Source organism: Zalophus californianus, chromosome 7 (assembly GCF_009762305.2).
Source record: "Zalophus californianus isolate mZalCal1 chromosome 7, mZalCal1.pri.v2, whole genome shotgun sequence".
Classification (NCBI taxonomy): Eukaryota; Metazoa; Chordata; class Mammalia; order Carnivora; family Otariidae; genus Zalophus; species Zalophus californianus.
The window spans coordinates 18,392,113-18,409,100 of NC_045601.1; the positions used below are offsets into that span (position 1 = coordinate 18,392,113).

At 39.4% G+C, this 16,988-nt stretch overlaps 1 pseudogene; it reads right to left on the reverse strand.

The window, feature by feature from the left end:
- Positions 1-11,381: 11,381 nt before the first annotated feature.
- On the reverse strand, positions 11,382-12,110 carry LOC113927840 (annotated as a pseudogene).
- Between the last annotated feature and the right edge of the window lie 4,878 nt (positions 12,111-16,988).

Consider the following 16,988-nt stretch of genomic DNA (forward strand, 5'->3'; position numbering starts at 1 on the left):
CTGAAAAAAGATGTCATTCATTTTAAGATACATCCCAAGTTTAAGATGTTAAAATGTGAACTTTTGGAATTAGAGTAAATGAAGCATGGCATTCTCTGTGCCTCTCTCATGGCAGGTATCATATATAATTGTTTTGTTTTGTATTTTAAGTATTTGTGTACACCAGTGTTATAAGTGCAGTTTGGATCAGTCCGTTTACTTCCATATCTCTAACAGTTCCAAACTTCCTGTCATGCATACTGCTTTGCTATAGGTGAATCAAATAATTGTTGAGATAGACTCTATTTTAATATCACACATTGGGACCTCAGGTCCTCAGATCTGGTTCTGAGACTTGTTTGACAATTTTTGCTTATTTCTGGCTAGCTATGAGTTTCATTTCCCACCATGACTGTTCTAAACCAGTCCTGTTCTTAATTTCCCAAGCTCATTCTCACCAACTTGAGAACTGATAAGTAAAAAGGCCACAGGGGAAAGAACAAAGGTTTGGTGGCAAACAATGTTGACTTTGCAGACTGTGTGGCCTTTGGTAAGCAGCTTAACTTTTCAAATCTCTAGATCCTTTTTTTTTTTTTTTTTTTTTTTGTAAAATGGGAGTATCATTAGCTTCTTGGAGGGGCTATAGTAAGCACTAGGTAAAAGTTTTATGTAAACTACCTAATATCAGAGTGTCAAGCCATAATAACCTTAGTTCTATGTTTTTCCCTTATACCACCATCTTCCCATATTGCCTCTTATTTTGTAGGGAAGATAAAGATCATCTTTTCAATTGCTCTCCATTTCATCTAAAAATTTACCTATATCCTTACTGTACCTATTTTCATTGCCTCTTATCTGATTGAGATAAGAGAGTGTGAACATAATAACATTATAGTACCTCAATATCTTCATCACTACTACTCTACTTCAGAGAGTGTGAACATAATAACATTATAGTACCTACTACTTCAGAGAGTGTGAACATAATAACATTATAGTACCTCAATATCTTCATAGATAGATAAGGGATAATGAAAGTAGCCACTCATGGGGTTGTTTATTAGGATTTTAATCAGTTACTGCATCTTAAAACTTTAGGTCATTTCCTGGCACGTAGTCGGTGCTAAATAAACGTTAACGAGTCTTGGCATCTTGATTTTCTCATACCTTGCCTCTGGCAGTGAACAGGCTCTGCTTAGTGGTAAATCCAAATGACTTGAGGTGGAGAATCAGAAGGGAGATGATGAGCTAAGCTGGAGTATGTGTAATACTAGAAAGAACTAGAAATGGTTGTTAAGGAGGTGAAAATGACTTCTCTGTCGCTTCAAACGAGGCCAGATCTTTCCCTCTGTCTGTTAGTCCCTTCATTGTTCTTCCCTAGGCTCTACCTTGTAAAACCTAATGCAAATTGTGTTTTGAATAAACATTCAATAAATTTTTGTTGATGAACAACTCTTGTTTTCAGTAAGTCAATGGAAAATGGAGTTTGTAGACAGAATTTTACTTGAGTCAACTGTCAAGTGTACATTTTTAAAATTTACAGAACCTACTCCATGTGCACCAGGACTTGGCCCAGGCTCCTAACCGTCTTGCATCCTTATGTACAGCCATTGGCCTAGGAACACCTAACTAACACACTTGGTGGTAATTCTATGGCAAACCATCAACCCTTCTACCCCAACACGCCACTTTTGCCTTTAAAGATATAACAAAATGCAAAAGTTAGATTTTATTTTCTTCCAAATAATGATTAACTTTTTAAAAGTTTTTTAAAAAGGTCTTTCATTATTGAATTTTCCAATTCACTAGCATTGTTTCTTCATTTCTCCTATAACTTTGGACTTAACTGACATGGGTTTAAACCCATTGTTACTACCTTGTAGAAGTTATTTTACCTTATTGTATAATTGCTTTCTTCATATATAAAATACTATCTAGGAGGTAATTTTGAAGATTACATCAGATAAGCTTGAAATCAGGTAAAAGGGCACCTTGAGTACAATAGGTGATTTAACAAAGCTGAATTTCATGGCAAACCTTCTCCAATGCCTCCTGACCTTTTTTTTTTTTTTTCTTTTCTTTTTGTTTTCATATGTGGGCATGACTATAGGGAGAATTTTAGCATGCTGTCAACAGTGCATTTTACCTTCTTGTGTCTGAGCTTTAGAGCATTAAAGCAACAACAACAAAAAAATTGCTGGGGCGCCTGGGTGGCTCAGTTGGTTAAGCGACTGCCTTCGGCTCAGGTCATGATCCTGGAGTCCCGGGGATCGAGTCCCACGTCGGGCTCCCTGCTCAGCAGGGAGTCTGCTTCTCCCTCTGACCCTCTTCCCTCTCGTGCTCTCTATCTCTCATTCTCTCTCTCTCAAATAAATAAATAAAATCTTAAAAAATAAATTGCTGACATTTCTGGACTCTGATTTGAAGCCCCTATCTATTCAATCTTTAACAATCCGTATATGTGTGTAAATAGTTCTCTCTGTCTTTTTAGAACAGAGTTTTCCTCAGCTTATCCTCCATTAAAAGATATGCTTTAGATGATCTTTCCTGATAATCTAGGAGACAGGATAGAAACCATATCCAAGCCTATATATACTTGATTAACAAAGCCTTTGAGATTACTATAAAGTACTCTCTAAATTTATATCCTAAGCTCCTGAGGTATAGAAGGCATTATCTACATTTATTTTAAATAAAAACCCTTCTGGGTCTGTGTAAGGAAAATCAGTAAATTTATTAACAAAACACCATCCAAGGCCTCCAAGATGATAGTGGAGAGATAGTCTCCATATTGTGACTACTAAGGGCTGTGTAGACCATGGTCCCAATTATTATCTCCAAAATTCACCAGTGCCTGGACCATCTTTTTTTCATCCCTCTTGCCATCTGCCTGCTGACTTCCAGGGAATGAGACTTGGCATCTCATTTAAAATGCTAGCCAGTAGCACACTAGTACCTTCCTTCATGCCCTATGGCTCAGTTCTTGACTTTGTTAGTTATAGAATAACTTTGTTAGTTATAGGCTCCCTATTTCCTGAGTTCTATATCCAAGAAGGCTGAGAAAGTAACAAACTCCATCTCTTCCACATAAAGCCCATTTTCTCTGTTCAATAATTCAGGCATGTCTACCTCTTCTCTACTATTGACACTAGAATCTCTCTTCCCTATGTCCTTGTGGAACTCACTATACTTTGTTCAACAAACATTTATTGAGTACCTACTATATGCCCAGAATAAATTCAGAACACAGCCTATGAGCTCTATCTTCTGAATCACATTTTTTTCCAGTTCTAGTCTATTCTGTGGCCCAGGAATTAACTAACTCCATGGTTCATATATTTAAGAATCATTAATTTATACTTACCATATTCAGATAGACAGTATCCAGCTCTAATAATTCAGCTATTGTGTACTCTTCTGTATGGAGCAAGAATAAAGAATCTGTCTCTAAACAGAGAAATGTGATTTAAATAAGATGCTTGGAATCCACAGTTAGGCATGGCAACAAACAAATTGTCGATGGCACCAAAGAGACACTGACTTTAAGCACTGGCCTTGTCTTTAAGCAGCAAAGAGGCTTGGAATAAGTCATGTATCCTCACTAGAATTTAATTTTTTTTTTATATGTATTATATCATAACAGATAAGCCTGATGACCTCTCTGGACTTCACTCTAAAATTTGGTTCTGCCATGTGTCTCATTGCTAAATATGTTTTGTTATTTTGTTTAACATTTAAAATAAGAGAAAATATTTTTAGAGAAAGCAATTGGCTGCTGAGCCAGCCAGTCACATTTATCAATCCCACACTATGCGCTTCTTACAGAATTCAACACTGGTGAGGATTAGCGTGTGCTTAGTTTGGATTCCCCAGAAGACTCCAAGCGAGGATTTGTGTTTAAGTCATCTGTGAAGGAAGTACTCCTAGCAGAAACTGGGAAGTGAGTTGGACATGTTGGATAAGGAATGGAAGAAGCCCAGCAAAGATACAGATCCTGAGCCAGGCTATGAAGTGTAAGATATGCCTCAGGACTTGTCCAACTCCAGGCAAGGAAACTGGGCTTCATGCTCATGTACTGGGAGGTGGTTGGCTAAGGCCTGCCCTGGGGACGATATAAATCCAAGACAATTCTGCCCCTCTGAGCAAACTAGCAAAGCAGCTCTAGTAGCCTGAGAGTGGTACTCTGAGGAGTGTCATGGGTACAGGCCATTGGAAGCAAATGGAGAACAAGCAATGGGGGACAATGGAAAAGGAATCCTAGGGATCTTAGCAGAACACTGCCTATAACCACTACAGAGCCTATCAGTGAGGATGCTTCCAGTCACTCACAAGAGAAGACCTAATTCAAACTCTCCTGATCAATGAAAGGAATTAACTGGCTTCATTCAGAGGTAGTGTACGTTTCAGGTATGGCATATTCTGGGCTCCAGAACGCTTTTCCTGCAATTTTCCAGAGTTTTGTATCTTCTGGAAGTTGGGTTGTCTGGGGACAATCAGTGTCAATACTCTTCCTTCATATTTTCACTTTCCCAGCCATAAAGCAAAAGTTTAGGGCTTTACTCTAACTGGAATATATTAGGTCAAATGTCCTCTCCTGAATCAATGTCTGTATGTTCCCATGAGTGACTAAAGCCAAGATGGGGTCAATCAAGAACATCTGTTACTACAAAAGAAAGGAGTGAAATGACTCAGGAACAAGCAAAAAGACCCATTGCCATTTTTGCTAAACCAAAATCCCCATATATCTTCCTCCCCATATCCAGGTTCCCCAAATCTCCACCCCTAAGTGGAAGTAGTGGTTCTCAACTAAGCAACATGTTGGACCACTTGATGCCTGGTCTCTCCCCTAGAGATTCTGATTTAATTAATCTAGGTGCAACCTGGCCATAAGAAGTTCCTAGTAGTTCTGAATAGCAACCAAAGTTGAGAACCACTAGTCTAAGGGGAGACAGTCAAGTCTCTTCCAGTTACTAGCACCTCAAGTGTAGGATTTCTAGATGAAGTACTTTTTTTTTATTTTAAAGATTTTATCTATTTGACAGAGAGAGACACAACGAGAGAAGGAACACAAGCAGAAGGAGTCGGTGAGGGTGAAGCAGGCTTCCCGCTGGAGCAGGGAGCCTGACGCAGGGCTCGATCCCAGGACCCTGGGAACATGACCTGAGCTGAAAGCAGACGCTTAATGACTGAGCCACCCAGGCACCCCAAAGTACTTTTTTTTAAATCAAATTCTGATATAACTCCTAATGATCAGTAATAAGTCAACAAACTTAAGTTACCCATTCCCTGCACTTCCCAGCATACAAATGATGGAGAGAAGATGGTAAGCTACAGTACAGATTTCACTTGTGAAAAGGAGAATAGGAGGCGACATGGAGTGGTTATTAGTTCACAGCGCATTCCATACCCTGCTGGACAGGAACACTGAGTGATTCCTGCCTTGCATGAGGAGTGAATGGTTTAGTTGGCTAATCCTGTAGACCCTGGTTCTACTCTCTGGGACTATCTTACCTGTCCTTCGTCTGGTAGGATTATGCCAAAGATGGACACTGGGGAGAATTCTCTTTCTGGGCTTGTATCACCTTGGGGGCCTATCTGGAGACTGTCCTAGCCTAACCCTTGGCTTGGGGTTTCTTTGGAAATTCTAGTTACTGGGAGAGGATCAAGGATTAGATTTCCTTCAGATAGCAGCTTTGTCTCCTGTGATGGCTCCTCCATCCTGCTTTTGCTCCAACTGACCTAACCCTAGGTCAGAGAATTTTCTTTTTTCTTTTCTTTTCTCTTCTCTTCTCTCCTTCTCCTCCTCCTCCTTCTTCTTCTTTTTTAATCTGTTCAGTCTTAACCAGACTTTTACCAGTCTAGGAAGGAAACTCACTTACAGAGAATGCTTTTTTTTTTTTTTTTAAGATTTTGTTTATTTGCTAGAGAGAGAGAGAGAGAGAGAGAGAGAGAGAGACAGTACAAGCAGGGGGAGTGATAGGCAGAGGGAAAAGCAGGCTCCCCGCTGAGCAAGGGGCCTGATGTGGGACTCAATCCCAGGACCCTGGGATCATGACCTGAGCCAAAGGCAGATGCTTAACCGACTGAGCCACCCAGGCATCCCGAGGGTGCTTCTTTTAGGAAATCTATATTGCTTTAAATTTCTTTTTCAGATTGGCTAGTTTTAGTCCAAACTTGTCACTCTCCTGAAGGATTTTAATGAAAGCTGAACATTTTCCTACTAAATCACTGAATATTGCAATTTTGGCTAGCACTTGAACTCTATTGTAAGGTACAATAGGCAATCATTTAATCAGTTATAGAATCATTTAACCAGTTATATATAATTATATATATTGTGTATATAACACGATGTATATATTATATATGTATAAAATAAAACTTACCAACTTCTGGTCATAGAAAAAGATTTTTCCTCATTGCTCTGCTTACCTAGATGCAGATAGTGCAATATCTTAGGATCTATGATGTGTAAGACACCATTCTTAGCACCTAATTCTGTACCTGGTAGGATGCTTTTGGTTGCAAATAATGGAACATAACTACAATCTGGCTTAAATCATGAAGGGAGTTGATTGGCCCATGTCACTGACAGTGAAGAGGTGGGGCTTTGGATGCAGTACAGCTAGAGGTCTAGCTCTATTTCTTTCAGTTCTTCTCATCCCTTCATCCTTACGGATCAGCCTCACCCTCAGGCTCTCTTCCCTTGTGGCCATAAGGTGACTGCAGCTAAAACTCAACATCCATCCTTCTCTCTCCAGATCACGTGTGCTGGGTTTAGAAGGGCAGTGGGCAGATTTTTCTCCTCATCGTTAAACAAAACCTAGAGTTTCGCTCTAATTGGATAAAGTTAGATCACATCATCACCTCTGGGTAGTAACTATTGTAGGGAGGATGGGACTGCTTTGATAGATGCAGGCCAAGGGCTTCTCACCCAGTAACTGGAGGGGAGAAACCACAATGGACACTGCGCAGCTGCTTGTCAATGCCTGAAGAGGCGGCCAGCAAGGAATACATTCAAAAAGAGAAAAATAACAATTGGCATTTACTCATATTTTAGATGTAGATGAAAATACACACAACATAAATGAAGAACTCCTATTTTCAAGTGCTTCCAAGTGAAAAAAACTGTATCAAAATGATAAAATAATCCCTTTGTGGTCTTAGTGAGTGTTTTTGTTTGTCTAAGGAAGCATTAGTGTCAAAATCTGTGAACCTGATTTTTGGATTTTCTGATATCCAGTAGGTAAACAAATAATACTTTAAACTTACAAATGTTGCTATTTAACAGTATTTTTATACTTTTAAAAAATATCCATAAATGTAGTGAACTCACACAATTGCTAAATCCCTAGGTTCTTAGCAAACACGTTATTACCGTATTATTGCATTGCTATACTAGTGCTGATGCTATAATCATAACACATGGCAAAATCCTGGGAACCAAAAGGTTAACTCTGGGGAATGCAAGTGGTGTTGACAACCCTGCATTCACAAAAGCCAATCCCGGTTATCATTTTCAACGCTTCCCCTCTCTCTGCTTCTTTTTATCCCTAAATGATACAGCGTCAACATGATAATCTACATAAAGCACCCCAATAATCATATTAAGATTAAGGAAAATATGTATGAAACATTTTATTTATGCTTAGTGACAGTGAGCAAAGAGGAAATAGGCGGAGGAATTTTTGTGACAGTTTATATTCCAACAAATAATCACATGGTTTAAAGTGTACTCCCAAAGCAGATTATACATTTTATGCATTTAATTATACTTTCCTCTTATCTGATATGAATATCTTCAATTTAAATATCAGCTTAATTGATGCCTATCATTTAATAATCATACTATGATCCGGGCCAATTATAACAATTCTTTCCTGTAAAACTAGAGTTGTTAGAAGAATGTGGAGTAGGACAATGTTTAAATCCTGACATAAAAATGTCTGTGATAAAACCAGGGGCTTTGAATTTCATGGTTCTTTAATATTGTCTTTGAAGTAATGAAAAAGCCATTTTCCACCACTTGCTTCAAGGACTCCACTAATAACATCTTCCACAAAAGACCACTCTTTTTTAAAGAAGGATATTGTGACGTTATTTTAAAGCATTTAAAATTATATAACAAACTTTTACTGGAATTTCTCAGTCTACCTTTTTCATTCTCCCTAATGAAATACTTTTTAAACAGGTTACTCATCTTAACCTTATGGAAATGCCAATGACAGAGCATCCATTATTTAATTCAGTTCCAGAAATAAAGGATAACAAGTTGGGGGTGGTAGGGAGGAAGGATGTTATAAATAATTTAAAGAATTAGGAAACAGGCTTTTCTTTGGGTCTAGACTTCAGGTTCACCTTAGGTGGCAGAAAAATGGTGAATTGATAGCCTTGGACTTGTCGCCAGTGGACACTTGTCCTTCACACCAACCTTCTCTTTGGATGGCTGGCTGTCCACTTAGGAAGGGACCTGGTGGCAGAGAAACCACCAGGGCTTAAACGGGTCAACTGAATCAGCAGCGATCTTTGCAGACATCCGTGTGTTAAGCTCTGTGTGTCCTCAATAAAGTCAGCCACACCAAGAAGTGGGATTTCGGGAACTCCTCCTGGAATAGGGCTGTCTAATTAAAAAATGGTTCAAGATGAAGTTTCCCAGGAGCACAGAAATCCAAGGAGAAAATGAGTTTCTTCTTTTAATTTCATATGAGATCTTTGGCTAGGAAACTGCAAAGGGTAATTATGCAAAATGCACGTGAGGATGCCACAGACCGTCTGGGCTGAGCGAAAGGTGACTTGTAGCAATAACCGCAGGCTTTGGGTTTGTGCAGTTTGATTTTCCTGGGAGGATCAGGTACTAGAATGTGGAGTGATTCTAGGAAGTGATTCTAGGAATCAGAGGGCAGTTCTACCAGTCAATGCTGAAAGAAAGAGAAAGAAAGAGAAAGAAAGAAAGAAAGAGAGAGAGAGAGAGAGAAAGAGAGAGAGAGAGAGAGAAAGAGAGAGAGAGAGAGAAAGAGAGAGAGAGAAAGAGAAAGAAAGAAAGAAAGAGAGAAAGAAAGAAAGAGAAAGAAAGAGAGAGAGAAAGAAAGAGAGAAAGAAAGAGAGAGAGAAAGAGAGAAAGAAAGAAAGAGAGAGAAAGAAAGAAAGAAAGAAAAAGAGAGAAAGAAAGAAAGAAAGAAAGAAGAAAGAAAGAAAAAAGAAAGAAAGAAAGAAATGATGGATGGAAGAGACAGGAAGAGAGGAAGGAAGGGAAGGGAAGGGAGGAAGGGAGGAAGGGAGGAAGAGAGAAAGAGAGAAAGAAAGAAAGAAAGAGAGAGAGAGAGAGAAAATAAATGAATAAACTAAGTAAAAATCTGTCTCTAAAGAAAGACTTTCCTGAAGTAATGGTGGAGGGCAGAGCTGTCTTTCCCTTCATCACATACACTTCTTCACTGGTTCCCTTCCTTTTCATGGGAAGAATAATAGTACACAGCTTTGAACCACTGTCAGGACTTCAGAATAGTGCCTGGCATATTCATAGGTTAGCAATCCTCCTTATTGTTAGAACGTGATTATTTACAGATGCTGATGGTGACTATCTCTTAGAATGTCCAAATGGATGAGCCAGCATAACCAATGTAAGTGTTAAAGAACAGTTTCCTAAATATTTTATGGCCTCATTTCATTGGAATCATTACATTCCACAACACCGCCTGGGTCAGACCTAGTTCTAAAAAATAATAGAGAGTCTTACGTTCCAGACCAAACTAGATGAAATTTCATCTTGAAACCTTTTTAAATTAGCTGGCCCTGTTCTAGGAGTGTCCACAACAAATGACTTCAAATGAGTTATCGGAAAATGACTCAAATCTCTTCAAGGTAAGAGTATCTTTTAAATGTCCTTCTCTTCTGCTGAAATTTGAGTTGATTCCTTCTTCCCATCTTCATTTTGCTTTATTTATAAAAGTTGATCTATCTATAAAATATTTCCAATTTTTTTCCTGTTGGGAATGAAGGAAAGGTTACATCTAAGTTAGCAGGTGAGATCACATAAAAGACAAGATGGCCAGTTTATTTCATGGAACACAAAATCATAAAATTTTAGGGCTAACATGGCCCTCAGAGAATATCTAACCCAAGTACTTCATTTAAAAAGTGAGAACAAAGAAGCCACCTAGGCCATATGCTTAGTGAATCAGAAATGTGGTCATTAATATAAGCACAGTAATGGATCCTAAATATAGCTATATAAGTATAGCTCTATAATATATAAAGCTTATATACAGCTGAAATAGTGAATACTATTTTGGTAACTATGATGCATAAAAGGCATCAAATTGGTAATCTTGACTGAAGACTTCTTGTTAAATTTTAGAATTAGAACCATCATGTTTTCCATAGTGGTAAACATTCTATTCACAGAAATATGAAGGATCTAATCTTGGTAGCAAATTCTTAAAATATTTTTAAGTTAGAGAATTTATTTGAAGTTATAGTCAAGACATAATTTTTTTTCAAGGCACATTTAATATCAAGAGTGCAAGGGCAACCCTCTTGGGTCCCCTTCCTCCTTGGGAGCTTCATACTATCACTTTGCTATCGCTCAATAAACATTGCTTTGCTGCCCACTACACACACACACACACACACACACACACACACACACACACACACACAAAGTGCAATAGAAAAGGCCCAAATACAATGAAGGAAACACATTCCCCTATTAACACCAATGACAATGCTCTTTCAATATGTGCCTATTGAAGGCAATGGGAATTTAATTTCACTACTGAAAAAAATAACCCAGTGAGTCTCATCACAGCCAGTATCCTACTACACTTTAGTAGTGAAACAAATGTTTATAATGCTTCAAACAGTTTCAACCTGAAGTTTGATACCGTGCCTTTATGTTTGTATAGTCCTCAGTAAGATTACCTGCAGCATTAGCAACCATTCAAAGAACAAATTGATAAAACCACATTGATTTAAGGCTCAATCAAGTTATATAGAGCCCCAAACTAAATGGCTGAATATATGAACTACTTGTACTGGCATCTATTATTTGATTCTCTTTTGACATTATATTGGTTCTTAGCAAAAACAAAAAACAAAAACAGAAAAAACAAAAAAACTCTTTAAAGGCAAAATTCACCTCATTTGAGTTTTGACCCAGAAGCTCAACAACAATCACGAAGTCCACAGTCTTACTGGCAAAACTGATACACAGTGTCTCTAAGTCACTATGCTCAAGGTTAAGCACATATTCTATTCTTACATTTTACTGGAATTTTACATGTTCAATTCATGATTTTAAGTCTCTAGGTTCTCATTCCTCCAAACTGTCTGAAGACACAGTGTGCCACAGACTTAGGACTTTCATTTCTCCCTCTATTTTCTTTTCAAAAAAATTTCCCAAGGGTCTACATGTCCTGGAAGGGGAATTTTTTGGAGGTGGCCACTTCTTTGGAATAGTTTGACACCTTCAGTCCTTTGAAGCAAGGGGAGAGGGAAGAGAAAAAAGCCGAAAGACAAGGTTCATCTGGTAAGTTTTATCTTAACCATTACAAGATAGATAGTATAAGAATGAGGCCTTTTTAAGCTCCAAATGTCTGAGTCTTGGTGTGGAAACTGAGTACTTGGCTGTCCCACCACAGCTCTCTCAGAGTGGGACTCTCAGGGAAATCTTGACTGGAGAGTGTCTCGTAAACTTGCACTCAGTTCATTTTGGGCTTGTTCCAGTTTGTCTTTAGTCTGTTCCAATTCACCTTTCATGTTTAGGAAAAACAAGCTGATCATTGGGTCTACCATTATTGATCTCAGTTAGGCAATGCTAGGCTGTTGGACTTGCTTGAGGTGCTGGATTTGAGGAGTACACTCTTGCATCTCTTGCTCTTTGGTTGCTGGTCGCATTACAAGGATGTTTTCCTCATTGTGCTTTAGTTATTCTTCAGACTCCCTTAACTCAGTTACAACATTAGAATTAAGATCTGCGTACTTTCCCTCTAAAGCTGGACATACGCTTCATATTGTTTCCACCTTAGAGTTAACTCATCTCGTGTCATAACTGTGAAGGCTGCTTTACTCAGTCGAACCTTTGTGGGAACAGTTTCCTCCATGGTCACCTTGCATCCTCTCTGGACAGAGGCCATGCAGGCACCACCCAGTCACACTACCCGCAGGCCCCCGCTCCACCTCCCACCACAGCCCCAGCACTCACCTTTCTCTGCCAAGACATAATTTTTGAAAAGGAAGATTATTCATAGGCTTAAAGCTAATCATTGCTACCCTCAAACTCTTCCTGTACTAGAACTCAAAAATATAGTTAGGGGTTTTGCTTTTGTCTATGACTACGGAGAATACAAGCGGTAGAGGGAGCCTGAGTTCACCTCCATAATATTTGAAGTTCTCTAAGTAAAAACACTCTGTGAGATATAACTGGCTAAGTTTTCATGACTGGGCTCAGAGGTGGTGGTCAGAAATGTAACAGGGTTCCCCATATGTATTTTAATCAAGACACATGATGCATAGTTTAACAGAGTTTACTTTTTCATATCATTACTGTACTTTGCTTCCTTCTAAACTCTTTTGGACACATAGTTTTGAATGGTGATTTGGCAATAAATGCTATAATTCAGGGCAACAAGGACAAAATGTCTAAACAAAATAATGTCATAAAATGGGTAGAAAAAAATCATGGCCTTGACTGAGGTTCTGCATAAAGAGTATAGAATTTCACACCGTTGAACCCTGAGTTTTCCACATTGGTGAATGGGTAGTTACATTCATTAAATTGAGTAAAAGTGGTCTGGCTTAATCCTGAAACAACAATGAAAATTTAGAGGCAATGCCTTGACATGACATGCTGGAAACTGGCTCTATATTTGTAGGTGATTTAGAGCTCTTTCTTTCATAAAGTTCTTTTAAAAAAAGATTTTATTTATTTATTTGAGAGAGAGAGAGAGAGGGAAACAAAGAGAGCACATTCAGGGGGAGCTACAGAGGGAGAGGGAGAAGCAGGCTCCTCACTGAGCAGGGAGCCTGACACAGGGCTTGATTCCAGGACCCCAGAATCACGACCCAAGCCAAAGGCAGACGCCCAACCAACTGAGCCACCCAGGCACCCCTCTTACATAAAGTTCTAACAAGAGGGCTATCCTTTCCTTTTTCTAGCATGTTCCACAGAGAATATTCCAGTGTGTAGATTAACAAGGGAAAAAATACACATCTGGACTAAATAATAACAATTATAAGACTATTTAAAGGTCTGTGTACAATCCCAAACCTCAAAACCTTATTGAGCATACAGACATGGCTATAAACTTTTTTTTTTAAAGATTTTATTTATTTATTTGAGAGAGAGAGAATGAGAGATAGAGAGCACGAGAGGGAAGAGGGTCAGAGGGAGAAGCAGACTCCCTGCTGAGCAGGGAGCCTGATGTGGGACTCGATCCTGGGACTCCAGGATCATGACCTGAGCCAAAGGCAGATGCTTAACCAACTGAGCCACCCAGGCGCCCGGATATAAACTTTCAACTGCAAATCACAGCCTCAATTAAAGGAGGATAAAGCTAGTAAGAATAGAAAAGTAACTTTTTAATCCATAAGGGCATACATTTCTACATTTCTAGGAGGCTCTTCCTGGCTTTTAATGCTGGCTATAGGAAGATCAGATGAAGCTACCTGAGTCTGTGTGATGTCTAATTTGTTTCCCTTTATCTTAGAGCTCTGATGAGTCCTCGGGAAGTTGGGTCAAATAACGAAGCCCAAGTGTCTAGAAGATGCTTGGGTAGGTCTGCAGTGGTCCAGCCATTCTAGGAAGAGCCCCCTCCCTGGTAAGAAGCAAGGAGTCCCATGCTGGTTCATCAGCACTTTGATTCTTGAAATACACGGTAAAGTTTCTCAATAATCAAGATCATCCGATGGCCTGGGATATGAAGTGTCAGACTATTTGAGGAATTGATTCCAGTTGATCTGATACCGAAGAGTAAACTTTCTTTCAGAAATAGTTTTCAGTATCTGGGCGTCAGAAAGCAAAGCACTGGGGTTACCCTCTGCAGCATGAGCGGTAAGAAATACACTTGTTCTGATCGGCAGACATTCCCATGCACACCATCTTTCATTCTCCTAGCTATTTCTGGAAAGGCATCTACTGTGCCCTGAAAAACATACAGATTAGGAGCTACTTCTTTACATTTTGTGACAGGGAATGATGCAAACTTAGTGTCTTTTTAAATCTCTAGCAAAACATCAAAAAAAGGTTGAAGCCAGGCTGTGTTCTTCAAGGGCCACACTGAGCTCTCCGCACACAGGGCAACCCTGTAGGGTGGCCTCCAGTAAAGCTCCGGGGTTTCTACATGAAGAAAAATCATAGCAGGTTTTCATGCCTTTTGTGAAATTTAAATTTAGAAATAAAAATAGACAATGAATAAAGGAACATCAAAAGAAGTAACACACATCTATCAAATATCCTATGAGCAGCTAGGGAGAGAGTGAGGGACCACAAACTGTGAAAAGCCTGGTAACCACTGATTCAAGGCCCTATGTTTTATTTCAACCCAATTATAAATACATAAAAATATTTTTTCCCTCCAAATAAATATATAGAATTCTAGGAAGCAGTCCCAGGAACTCATTCCGCCCTCAGGCAGAGGACATATGCAGGCACCACACACGTGTAATTTGCCCTTGTGTTTCTGTGACGTCTATACTTCCTGTGATTACTGCTGGCTACTACTTTCTTCCCTGCTTTCCATTCCTCCTTCTCTGTGTCTCCTTCAATCCCTTTCTCTTCTGCTCTTCTTCCTATTCTCTTTGCCCTGCCCTCCTACCCCTTTCAACTGCCACAGGAGACTATCCTCATCACCAGAAGCGAAGTGTTTGAAAAAAATGAGATGGCAAGGAACCAACAATGCACTTCATAAAACAGGAGTCCTTGGCTGTCACCAAATTGTTCTGGGTTAAACCCACCCTCTTTCAACTGGAAGCAACTTTGGGAGTTGGCAAAAGAACAAAACGAAGAGTGTCTAGTCCCAGCCTCTCATTTGGGGGACACAGAGAACCAGGGGGGTGAAGTTGGCTTGCTGAGGTCCCACTATGAGACTAATGACGAAAATTCCCTGATAAACTTAGATTTTTTTTAAATGGTCTCGCCGGACATTTACTCAACAACAGAAAGCTTAAGAAAAGATGTCACATTCAATAGTCATGGTCATCATCACGTTACCGGTGAGTGCCTAGAATGAAAAGAAGCGATGGGCAAAATACAGATGTTTTCCTGAGGCTTTACGTGGAAAGGCCAAAGAGATTGGCTTTATGTTCTGCATTAAAACAACAACAGCAACAACAACACAACAAGAGAAAGCGTGACACTTTGCGGTCTGTGGAGTAGCGTGAGTTACGGTGGGCAGTTTTTCCCTCTGCCCCAAGGAAAGGCCAGGAGGCGTCATGGACAGCTTGGATTAAGAACTCAGATTTCTCTGGAAAGATTTTTAAGGCCTGAAACACACAACTGCCAAGGGAAGCTGTGAAATTTCTTTTTTTCTGGCAGCCTTGACAATTGTATCTTTCAGGACTGGTTTACATGCAATGTGGCTGTGACCTTGCATTACCCTTCAAAGCCTCAAAGAGGCTACGATTATGCAGTTTAGGGTCTGACGTTAAAGTCTGTGTGCTTGTGATTACCGTGTTTTAAATTCAACAAGTTGGAAAGAATGCAGCATTGTCCAAGTGTTGAATATGATGACCAGTTTGGATTTACAAAGCAGCCTCATATTCAACCTGTCCAGGCCATAGAAAGGTTCTGCTTCCCTCCCAACCTCCCCGCCAATTTGGACGGGAGTAAAGAGAGACACAGGCAGGAAAGTGACTTAGTAAAGTGTCCTCTGAGTCCCAAGCAGGGTTGGCCTCCCAAGAGTTCCAGCGCTCGCACTTTCCACAGTGTATCTGCTTTGGTTCTTAAGGAATCAGGACTCTGGTCACACCTCTTTATTATAAGAATAAATTATACAGGAAAACAAGATTCTTCATTTATATTTTCTTTTTTTTAAAGATTTTATTTATTTATTTATTTGAGAGAGAGAGAATGAGAGATAGAGAGCGCGAGAGGGAGGAGCAGACTCTCTGCTGAGCAGGGAGCCCGATGCGGGACTCGATCCTGAGACTCCAGGATCATGACCTGAGCTGAAGGCAGTCACTTAACCAACTGAGCCACCCAGGCACCCCATTCATTTATATTTTCTATAAAGCTGATTTTTAAAAAAGATTTTATTTATTTATTTGTCAGAGAGCTAGACAGAGAGAGAGAGAGAGAGAACACAAGCAGGGGGAGGGGCAGAGGGAGAGGGAGAAGCAGGTTCTCCCATGAGCAGGGAGCCCAATGTGGGACTCGATCCCAGGACACTGAGATCATGACCTGAGCCAAAGGCAGATGCTTAACCATCTGTGCTACCCAGGTGTCCCAAAGCTGATTTTTATTTAATTGTTATCTTTCTAAAAATTGTATATTTAATAGTGTTTTTCTGAGGACCACTCAAATCAGAATCTCTTATGCTCGTTAGAAAACCCGTTTCTAGGTTCTGCGGATTGTGTACTCAGAATCATGGGGGACAGCACCCCCCTCCAAGTCTGCATTTTAAACAAATACCCTAGGTGATTCTTATGCATTGTTCTAATTCTTAAGTATTACTTAAATCAGTTCTATAACTGTGCCCTAAAAATCACAATTTAATTGCTTTCAAAGAACAAGAACAACAAATGTACAGACTGTAATGCTGCAGTAAAAACATATCATTAAACAAATAATATGGGAAGATGTGCTAAAAAAAAAAACAAAAACAAGAGGCATACTGTCTAAAACCTTTTCTCTTAGTGTGTAAATCCTCTCTTTGCTTCATCTTCACAGGTCACATTGATATTTATGAGTCTATGTGCAATTTCATAGCAAATTAAGAATAATCATGTGCCTCCTTTCTCTGACTTAGTTTTTATGGGATTGACCCTGCATGTATTCGGTATTCTTCTTATTGTTG